This window comes from Thunnus thynnus, chromosome 17, assembly GCF_963924715.1.
Source record: "Thunnus thynnus chromosome 17, fThuThy2.1, whole genome shotgun sequence".
Taxonomy (NCBI): domain Eukaryota; kingdom Metazoa; phylum Chordata; class Actinopteri; order Scombriformes; family Scombridae; genus Thunnus; species Thunnus thynnus.
In genome coordinates, this window is record NC_089533.1 from 3,652,211 (window position 1) to 3,661,243 (window position 9,033).

Below are 9,033 nucleotides of genomic sequence, written 5' to 3' on the forward strand. Positions count from 1 at the left end.
TCCACAAGTTTGTCCATTTGACAAACAGTACTGTCCTTGCTGTCTCAGTAATCTGAGCCAGTTTGTCTGAAAGCTCTCCAAGGACCAAAGGATACGTCTGTTTTTATGGTCGGTATTTACGGAGACGCGACACAATATTTGTCCCTCTGAAACGTTGCCCCTGCCTCTGAAATTGTCCAGAGATTTACACTTGTTTTTTACTTCTGGCTGCAGCCGCCTGCTTTGTTTCTTTTTGTGGGCAACCAGCGCTTCCCTCTCAAGGGAATCTGTATGGGAACAGTGTGGTTGTCTAAATGATTCCCTCCCAGTCCGCTCCAAGTTGATGTGTGATGAGCGGTCTGGTGTTCTGCCGTGCATCACCCGGGTGGGTGGTACACATTGGTGGTGGTTGAGATGAGTTTCCCCCCTTCACTGTGAGGCACTTTGTGTATCAAGATAAAGCGCTAAACAATTGTAATCCATTATTATTATTATTGAGTCTCCAGTGCATCATGGCATGTGTGAGACACTGATCTTTTCAGTGGCCGTGGGAACGGTGCAGGTTGGCCGCAGGTTGGATGTCCTCTGGATTCCACCTGAGCTTTCTTAATACTCTTGTTCATGCCAACTCCTAATTGGTGTATTATGCTGTCTTTGCTCACCAATTAAATTGGGAAGAGCGGCATGGAAAGGTGAGCTGGTTGGCAGGGAACTGTGTGTTTTCCCATCAGTCTCAGATTTCATTTAGAGAGTCCATTGCTGACAGGCATTATTAAGTAGTAGACTGGGATATTTATAAGTATAATGGAAAAAGAAGACTTTTTATGTGCCAATGAGTTTCAACTGCTCATCTCACACCTAAAAACCCCTGAGAACTTGCTTTTTAGTATTTCTCTACAATGGTAAATATTCACAACTAAATGAGCTACAATCAAAGGTAAAGTGAAGAGAAACACCTTTTTTATTGTTTAACAGTCAAAAACTTCATCAGGATTGTGTGAATATGGTTTGATCAGAGTTGACTGACCTGGCAATCACATTTTTATTTTTTTTTATTGGCATACACAAGTATATGATAAAAATGTTCCAACTTGAGCAAAAATTCAAACTTATCCCAAAGCTAGGGCTAAACTGAATGAACATAAGACGAAGAAGAGGAAGAAACAGGAGAAATATGAGATTGCAAAACCGGTTTGTATCCAATATAAATGTAGGTTGATGGAGGAGCATGCTTACTGAAAGCCAATGTGAGTAAAAGGGAAGATCCTCATGTGAAATATTCAATACATCACTTATGTATAGTCATTAATTGGCTAATTAGTACCATTCATGTTTAAAAGAATGGTAACAATCAATTTTGATGGATCGTGGGCAGTCTTTGGTAATATTGTATTGAAGTTGGGTTGTAATATGTTGTGACGGTGTGGACAACTAATTAAAGACAATGAGTTTCACCTGATCTGGACTGTTGCCGCTGACAGAGACTCTGTGAGCTGATTGTTCTCAGCTGGCCTTGATTGTGGAGGTGGCAAACTGGTAAAGGGGCTGCCGAGAGAGTGGGAGCGAGTCCTGGGGAGTGGAGCATGTATGTCGCAAGTAGTTTGCCTGGCGAAGCTACTGAAACTGCACTCATGGTAGGGGGGCGGGTGCCGTTCGTAGCCGTCTAGGGCTGTCAGCGGCGGAGACAGATAGGACAGGGGGAGATGTTCCTGTGGTAGGGCTGAGTTTAGTCAGGGACACACTAGGAGTGCCCTGCCGCTTCCTAGCTTTGTATTGGAGCATCTGACTCGCTGTCAGCTGCTCTGGTGCTGGACCAACAATTCCCCCACAGGCTCTTGCTGCATACGGGCCGTGTTGGACTGGCGCCACATGCCTAGACCCCGGGGGAAGGTCTTGTTTGACCAGACAGTTTAATGGTCATTTTAAATAAGGACATTTTAAGTGTTTTTGTGTTTAGTTTTGTCTGTTACTGTCCTGGTTTATTCTATGGTTATTTGTGACTTTTTATAGATCTTAAAAGCAGCAGCAGCAGCAGCAGTATATTGGTGGCAACCGGGGCAAACTGGTGGAAAGATAGCTGATAGGTATGGGGTACATGACTGTCTCGGCTAGTTTAGTCTGCACACCCCATAGTAGTGTGAGATCAAGTGTGCCTATTTAGGGTGGAATCATGTGGTTTTCACTGCGTTAAGTCTAATGTGTTTCCTTAAATGCTTCTTGCAACAGGACGTGTGGGTGTGTGTGTACCCACCTGTCAGCTGTGTTACTTGTGTGGGATGGTTTTGTGTGCTGTGACAGACTGTCTGAGGGGGGTATGTAATAGCTTGGCCAGTACTATCCTCGGTCCATGAAAACACCGTTGTCTGAACTCATTGCTGTAAAATAAAGTCTATATATTTTTTGTATATTGTTGTCAGTGTGTAACTTACCGGGAAAAAAGGTGGTGGCAGCGGTAACTTTTCAGCCAGTCCAGTATTAAATATTCATACCTACAGCAAGGTTTATTACAATATTTTCCTTTCATTCAGATGACACTAATGGCGGTGAGCTACCATGCAAGGCGCTAACATAAACCATCAGTGGTCAGTGTCTTGCCCAGGAACTCATCCACGTGTTAGTAAGAGGAGCTGGAGTTCGAACCGCCGACTATGCCACATGGATGTCTGGGGCTATACAGGATTCATATAAATCAGCTTTCAAATTTGCACCTGTTTGTATTTCCCTACACCTTGAACCCCTCCACAAACATCTACAGCCACTTCTGACCCCGTCCATTCTGCCTTGCCTCTGAGGAGACTAATAATCCAGGTCATTTTACCGCAAATCTGACACTCCCCAACCATAAGCTGTAAATCCACAGACTTGTTCAGCTAATAGCTGGAGGAGGCAAGTCGTTAAAGCTGCCAGGAATGGCTCATCACTCCGCTAAGTGACCAAAGTCACTTGAAAAAAATGCAGACTATTTTTTCCATTTACTTTTACCTAAAGGACACTCTGAAAACCAGCAGAGTGAAGAGTTTGCAGCTATCATGAAACAGAATTACCTGCAAAGCACAACCAAGGTTCCCTCTCGCTGGCTTCCAGTAATCACAACAGGACGTTCACAGTTCCTCTGCTGGTTGTAATGCTGATCTACAGGAATACAAAGCATTTGTAGCATCTTGTGACAGGTGTGCGCCTCTAATTTATTGGGAAAGTAATCACTCTGGGATAACTAGCCACTAGTGCTAAGTGGGATTCATTAAGGCTATGATTGGTCTCATCAGCTGGTTCAACCAGGTAGCTCTGTGCTGTAATGATCAATGCTAATGTATGTTTGGACCCCGATGTACTCAGTAATTATGGGATATTTGCCCAGCACGTTATGAATGAGCACATTACTGCTCATCTTGCCGGTGTCCCTCATCCATTCTCTTGAAGGCCTTGGCACATTAACACATGGAGGAAACCCTGACCACGCTGCCTCGGCTCAGCCTCAGCGGACAAGCCAGGCCTGTCAAGCGGCATCTCCTCCCAATAAGCCACTTGGCTCAGATCAGTCGTGCAAATTGAACATGACAATGAATCAAGGGCCCTTCAGCTGTCACACACTGTCTCTGTTTAGCATATGCTGTGAAATTTACTCTGCTGTTCAAAGCTATCTGCAATAGTTACCGTTGGCATGGCCCCACATTATACACCCATCCTAACTTTTCCACACTCTTCTGTCTCCACATCTCTACCCTCTTTCACTTGAACTATACTAAATGGACTCAAGAGAGAAAAAGTCCAGAATTTTCCAAGTTGGGGTTAGGGTTAGGGTTAGGGTTAGGCTTTCCTTTACACAAAACAACTTTTTATTTTATTTTGTTATGTGCTTCTGTTGCTTTTTTCTTTTTCTTACATATTACAAGTTTATTACTGATGGTTTTTCATCAACACAGCTTTCTATCATTCATGGCATCAGCCCAGTTAACACACTAAGCTCCTATAACACACATCAAGTCTCACGTTTTAGTGCCTGTGATCACTCTGTGAAGAAAATATGTTTAAGAAACACTGAATTTACTGAAATACTATCAACATGCATCGATGCTTCAGGTGATTGTGACTCTATCAACGGACAAAATGACAACATTTTTATGACCACTTTTCAAGTCTCCAGCTTCCTTTCTATAGAAAGCATATGCAAGTAGAGTAAACATAATAATATTACTTAATAGATAGTCACTGTATGTCACATCTTTTTACGAGATAAAAAGTTGCTGATATATGTAAATGTAATACAATATGTTGTGAAGAAGCACAAAATTTCTGAAAAACTAAACCAATTGTTTTCTTTTTTTCATGTGTTTAGGGACCCTCTTGCGGTCCCAGGGCCCTAAGCAGCTTTGTTTGCTCACTGCCGGCTCTGGAAACACACTTTTCCTGGTGTTTTGAGACGGCGCAGCAGCAGAAAAGCAGTGGGAAGAACTGCTGTGAACGGACATTTCTCATCCTGGGCGGAGGAGGGGGAGCAGACGGAAGGCAGCTCTGTGCTGTCTGGGCTCCACTGGGAGCTTTGGCACTAATTTTGTGGGAGAAGAAGATTGTTTTGGCTATAATGAAGGATCTGTTTGTTAACCCTGTGACCTTGATGTGGATTGGGAGTTTGTCCACTCATTGTGTGCCAGCTGACTGTTGTTTTGCACTGCAGTAACTGCGCTGGATGTGATTTGAGGTTTTACAGCTTTGATTATGTAGAAAAACAGCCTGGAATAAAAATAAATGTAACCCCTTTGATCCATGTGGACATGTTCGTACATCTCTGAATGTTGCAGCTGAAGCAATTATCATTGTTAGTGTGTTTTTTTTGTTATCACTGCCAAGCTCTTAGATTGAATTTGAGATTGATGACCATCTACAGCAATGAAATCTCAATAGCCACAGCTTTGGCTCCCACAAATCCTTCCCCCTGTGCATGCAAGACCTGTAGACACTAAGAATAATTCTTCCATGTCTGAAGCCTTGAAGGTTCAATCCGTGATGGAGCTGTCTTGAAGCTGCTGCCAAGGTTCAGTGTCAAGGTTGGTCAAGGAGAATGACTCCACAGAACATACCGCATGAGCACTGTGTGTTGCTTTCAGCCATGCTACCTCATATATCTTGGCCTGTTGCTAAAATATCTCAACAGTAATTGGATGGATTTCCATGAAATTTTGTACAGATGTTCATGGTCCCAACAGGATGAAGCCTACTTATCTTGGTGATTTTTTTACTTTTTCTCAAGTGCTACCATGAGGTTGATATTTATGGCGTCTGAGTAAAATATCTCCATGACTATTAGATGAATTGCCTTGAAATTTGGTACAGATATTCAGCATCCCCAGGGAATTCATCCTTTTTTCTCCTTTTAAATGGTTTTTGGGAGACTTTTTTCCTTATTTGAACAGGTTAGTTACTTTAGAGTCCTTTTGTGTTTTGTGGTTTTTGGCAATAAACATATAATGGACATGAATTGAATCCCCATAATATTGGTGTCCCCTTAACATCTAGTCTAGCATCATCATCAGGACAAAATGCCAGTTTTAAAACCTTTAGTTTTGCAAGTATTTGGTCATAAACTAATGAATCTCATATGAACGTGAATGTCTGAACTAGGGGTGTGCCCGAATACAAATACATTATTCGGCAAAGCACAAATAGTGGGTTTTATATGAATATTTGTTTCATACAAATATTTAAAAAATTATTTGTTGGGGGTGTTCCCCAGAGATAAAGCTGAGCTACTGACACAAGCAAAGTGCTCCCAAGGGACTCTCCATAACCTGTTGTTCCCCTTCTCCTTTCCACAAAGTTAGGTTGTAAAAAATGGGTAATAAATGAAAAGTGCAAAGTAATAATTGCCTTTGAAGTTCCTCCCTAAACGTTACATTGTGTTATGGGTGTATAAATAGGTAGAGGTCTGTCTGCAATGAGGTGATGAGTAAAGTTTTAGCTCAGTAGTCAGCGCAGTCATCTATGATCTGGGAGACTCCAGTTCAAGACCCGATGTGGGGACCTCCTTCGTAAGGTAGTTTATTCATGAACACTTATTGTAACACTTTAATTTTCTAAAATTAAAAATGTCATATAAACAAAAACAGGATTTTTAAGCCTCTTTCCACTTTTATTCGAATACAAATACAAATAATTTTGCTGCCTCAACAAACACAGATACAAATACTGGGATCTCTGCACATCCCTAGTCTGAACAAACTTTCTGAGCAATCCATTTTATGTTTGTCAAGATATTTCCATCTGGACAAGAGTGGTGAGGCGATTGACTGACTGACCAACCAAATCATATTGCCATCCCTAGAGCTGAGAGAAAAGGGGTAGATGTTGTCAAATACTGTCACAAAAGCAATCTGAGAGAACTTGCATGCAGATGGCAAATAGTGGCAGTGTCACAAGTCCTTCAGAGCTCTTGCAAGCTCATGTATGGGTTGCAAGTATGACTTTTGTTGTGATTTGTGAAGAATAAGGCAGAATCAGTAAGAAGAAATGACATCATGTTGAAAATCACAACTTAAATGTTGCAAATTTAGTGAAACAGTATTTAACCTTAGCTGGAATACATTTTAAGGCCTATTTTCTGCCTCTAGTGACCTTTTGATACCTCCAATGCTAAAGTTTCATGGTGCAAAGTGTTGTCTACAAAGTGTGCAGTTAAATGCTTTTGAAGCCTATTTTCCATTCTTCTTGCAAACTTTAAGACGAAAAAAAAAGTGAATCTGTCAGCATCCGGTAACATCCCTGTGACTGTTTCATCTGTAGGTAAGTCATGACGAAAATAAGATGAGAGTGCTCCGACGGTGAGAAACCAGACCGAGTGTGTAAATCTGAGCAGAAGGGCTAAACGAGTATGCTGGCAAATGTGGCCAGAAGCTTCTGGGAAGTGCACCATGACAACAACAAAACTAATATGCGTCTTTGGGGCTGAGAGAGACTGACTCATTTCCAGCTGATAATATGGCCATTCCTTCTTCCCCGCTCTCAGCTGTCCCATTTATTGTGTTACATAAAGCGACAGAAAAAGGTCTTTCCATGAGAGGAGTTAAAGTCACATTTTTATTGCCCATTAGTTTATTTTTTTCCCGTCACCCAAAGATGATATATCTCCACCACCTCTGCTTGCTTGCCCTCCTCCTCCTCCTCCTCCTCCTCCTCCTCCTCCTCCCCTTCCTCTGGCTTCAGCACCTTTGCTCCAAATCTTTCAACCCAAGGTTCATTCCAGGAATTACACTGGATCGATATTATATTATTTGTCTGTCCATGTTTTCTCAGGAGTGAAATGGAACCGGCCTCCTACACAACCGTCAAAACAAACCTGCCTTATCTCACTGAACATAATAATTCATGTCATTCTGGCGCTGTTTTTAGTTAGGGGGACAGGCAGACAAGGCTTTTTTTCTGACAAAAAAAAAACAAAACACAATCACATGACATGATTCATGACACGCTGCTCAAATGACACGTGTCACTACTACTTCAAACATGTGTTCTACTTTTATGTAACATCAGGACACAAAACTTTCAGCAGCAGTAAGTCAGTCTTGTTGAAGGCCAATTAAACAGCTTCCTCACCTTAGACGACACCACACAAAATCTGTGTTTTGAATATCAATAACCCTTATAGCCTTATAGGATTGAAAGGTGGCTCTGAAACATTTGTAGTTTGGTCTTTTGCTAAGAGCAGTTTCCAGTTTCATGATGAAAACATTCAGGGCACCCTGGTGGTCACTGACCATGAACAGCGATGTCTGAGTTCGAGTCCTCTCTCTTCTCTTGTCATCTTTCCACTGTCATTGTAATAATAAATCAATATTATGCCCAAAAAATCCTTTAAAAAGTAATTTTACACCAGGTATAAATTAGGTTCTGCCTGTATTGGGATCTCAAAATGCAAATTAGGCAGGTGGAGCTGCAACACTTGTAAACAACAATGATGCGTCTCAGGTAAAGTGAAGCATTTTGGGATACACTCGAGAGACTGTCATCAGCTGTGAGACATCTGTAGGCTACTTTTTTGTGTTGTTTGACAAAAAAAAATAGTCTCTCAACACAAGGTCCAACTTAATTTCTGTTTTGGGAGTTTGCAACCATATTTAATGGCAGTTGGTTGTTGTCATTTTCATCACAATGTGCTCAGACTCACAACAATTAAGTGAGTTTGTATACCGACTTAAAATGCAGTCATTGGTCTTGTGTTAAATTAAGTGCTTGTAATGTCAGTAAACAAACTCTCTGGAGCAACCGTCGACCTCAAGGGACTTTCTCCTTGAGGTCGACAGTTGCTCCATCTCCCCATCCGCTGAAGTCCGCAACCTGGGCGTCATCCTGGACTCTACCCTCTCCTTCCAACCGCACATCAAATCCGCCTTTTTCCACCTCAAGAACATCTCCCGACTCCGGCCGTCACTCTCCGACACTGTTGCTCATACCTTGATCCATGGCTTCATTTCAAATCGTCTGGACTACTGCAATGGAGTCCTGTTCGGGGTTCCCAGTAAAACCCTGGACAGGCTCCAATATGTCCAGAACTAAGCTGCCACGGTTCTTACCCACACTAAACCCTGGCAGCACATCACCCCCCGCTCTCATTCACCTACACTGGCTCCCTGTGAAATACCGCATCTCCTACAAACTCCTCCTCCTCACCTACAAATCCCTCCACTCCCTGGCCCCCCTAGTATCTTTCAGACCTCCTCCACCGACCCACACTTTCCCGAAGCCTGCGGTCCTCGGACTCAGGGCTGTTCTCCGTCCCCCCACACCAGCCAACGCACTTTCGGAGACAGAGCTTTCAGTGTGGCAGCCCCCAACCTCTGGACTCAAATCAGCCCTCAAAACCTACCTGTTTACTCAGGCTTTTGGCCCACAGTTAACCTGTTAACCTCTCAGTTGTTTATTATTTAAGCTTGGCTTAGTTTTCTTTTTTCTCTTCCTTTTTCTGTAAAACGTCCTTGGGCGTTTTGAAAGGCGCTATATAAATCTAATTTATTATTATATTATTATTATTATTCTCTTTTTAAAATCATGAATCCTTCCATG

At 42.3% G+C, this 9,033-nt stretch overlaps 1 long non-coding RNA gene across 2 annotated transcripts; it reads left to right on the plus strand.

Annotated features, from left to right (window-relative positions):
* The first annotated feature begins 1,422 nt into the window (after positions 1-1,422).
* LOC137201365 (uncharacterized) lies at positions 1,423-4,750 on the plus strand. 2 transcript variants are annotated; one of them, XR_010932164.1, is made up of 2 exons: positions 1,423-1,613; positions 4,316-4,750. It is a non-coding gene; the product is annotated as an uncharacterized lncRNA (long non-coding RNA). The 2 variants fall into 2 exon arrangements; XR_010932165.1 differs by lacking the exon at positions 1,423-1,613 and adding an exon at positions 1,621-3,149.
* Positions 4,751-9,033: the final 4,283 nt, after the last annotated feature.